We start from the raw sequence: 2,313 nt of genomic DNA, 5'->3' as shown, positions 1-2,313 counted from the left end.
TGAGGGGACTGTTCTGAGGGGACAGGTGTGAGGGGACAGCGCTGAGGGGACAGTGCTAAGGGGACAGCGCTGAGGGGACTGTTCTGAGGGGACTGTTCTGAGGGGACAGGTGTGAGGGGACAGCGCTGAGGGGACAGCGCTGAGGGGACAGTGCTAAGGGAACTGTGCTGAGGGGACAGGTGTCGGGGGACTGGTATAAGGGAACGGGATGTGTGAGGGGACAGCATTGAGGGGCTAGGGGACATGTAAGGGAGATCAGGTGTGAGGAGACTGGTGTGAGGGAGAGAGGACAGTGCTAAGGGGACAGGGGACAGGTGTGAGGTGTGAAGGGGACAGGTGTGACGGGATACTAATGTAAGGGGACTGGGGACTGAGGAGAGGTCCTGAGGGGACGTGGATGTGACTGATGTGAGGGGATAGATTTGGAGGGGACATTTTCTGAGGGGATAAAGGCCAGGTACCGAAGGGACAGGTGTGGTGGAACAGGCCCTGCCTGCCTCCCCCGGAGCTGCCAGAGCTGCTTCCCAGGAAATCCCAGCAGGAAGCCCCAGCAGTGATGTCTGGTGAGTGTCAATCCAGCATCCGGCCCAGGGATGGCCACTCAAAGTGGCTAAAGCAGGAAAATCACAGCTGAGATAATAAAGAGGGAATAATATCAGACTGGCCAAACAAGAGAAAAAAACAATGTATTAGTGGTGGAGAACCCAGAGTTCCACAAGAGGCAGTCTGTTACATGTTTAATGCTTTGTAAAGTTGGGTTTGGATGTTTTTCTCTAGTGATGCTTTGATATTTTGCTTCCAAACTGAAGCAAATTAGGATCTCCTGCTATTTCCTCACAGAAAGCTGGGATGGTGAACTCGGAGAGTCCTCTAGTGGAAATGCTGCTCATCCTGCCCAAACAGCTGGTTTCCTTGTGTACTTTAAAACTTTTCTAAGCAAATCAGCTATCCAAGCAAAAGGGTTGCTTTGGGGGTTTTCTTGATGTATTTATACCAACCATTGGGCAACATGACCCACCACATTTGAAAAATAAAACAAGGAGACACAACTATTAGATTTTTGGGGGGGTGGGGCTACCTGGAGTTGAGTGGTCATGATTTGTATTTTGAAATGGAAAAAAATAATCAGTCCTTAGTCTTCTGCTATTCCATGTGTACAACTACCTCAAGTTTTTTCAGGCACATTTAGAACTTTCTCAGCAGCTTTGTGGGGCCTTTGGGGTTTGTGAGTGGGACAGTTGGCAGCAGTGTAGCTCTGAGGCTTCTTGTGGTGTTTCTACAATCTTCCAAAATACAAATAAATAATAATTGGCACTAGTTTAATTAGCAGTAAAATGGGAAAATGTATTCCCATCAGTTGAGATGTTTTCTCTGACACCAAGGAACTGCATCCCATGGTTTCATTTATCAGTCTTTAATTGAATTATTTGTGTGTCCACTGCTAATTTTATTTTATTAGGAACTCTCAATTTGATTTCAAAGTGGGTCCTTAAATCTTCATGTGTTCTGAATTTCTCTGCTTAAAATGGAGAACATTATGTAAGGTAGGTCTGCAAACATAATTCTTTCAGGTCAAGGTAGTCTTTGATCTCCATGTCAATTAAATGCTTCAGCTCCTTGAGCTGTTGGATTGGGAGATAAAAGGTTCTTCAGAACTGTGATCTGAAGTTTTTTGTGGTTTATTGCTGTTTTTTCTTCTAGCACAACTTACCAAGGAGAAAAGCTCAGGTAAATTTTCAGTGCTTGATAAAATAAAATCTCAACCATAATATTTTTACATCTTGCAGAGAAATTTTGTAGTTGTTCACTTATTGTCTATGCTGTTGCTTTAGAAGTCTTGGTTTGGGTTGGTTTGTATTTTCTTGTATTACAAGACTGTTCAAACAGTTGAATTTCTCAATAGATTCTTCCCACTTCTGGGCAGGTGGCAGTTTTTGGAGAGGACCTTGGCTTTGCTCTGTGCATTAGCTGACAAGGTTGTAACTGATTTGAAACACAAGTTGTAAATCCTCAGCATATTCCTGACCTTTTTTCCCCCTTTATTTTTCCCGATGGCAGGCACTTTTGTCTTCTACCAAGCCATCATCGACTTAAAAGTTGCAATATTTCTGTCACCTACATCTAGATTTGAAGAGCTGACAGGCCCCTACAGATTGCTTTGTTTTATTTTATTGTATTGTATTGTATATTTTATTCCAGGTGTAAATGAGATATCTAAAATTTTAGTTCTTTTAAAAATCACCATTACAATCTTTTCATATCAGATCTTTTAAGAGCAGTAATCTGAAACAATGTTTGAGAAAGAGAAAACTG

This window comes from Geospiza fortis, unplaced genomic scaffold (genome assembly GCF_000277835.1).
Source record: "Geospiza fortis unplaced genomic scaffold, GeoFor_1.0 scaffold37, whole genome shotgun sequence".
NCBI classification, from domain to species: Eukaryota; Metazoa; Chordata; class Aves; order Passeriformes; family Thraupidae; genus Geospiza; species Geospiza fortis.
This window is presented reverse-complemented; position numbering follows the sequence as displayed.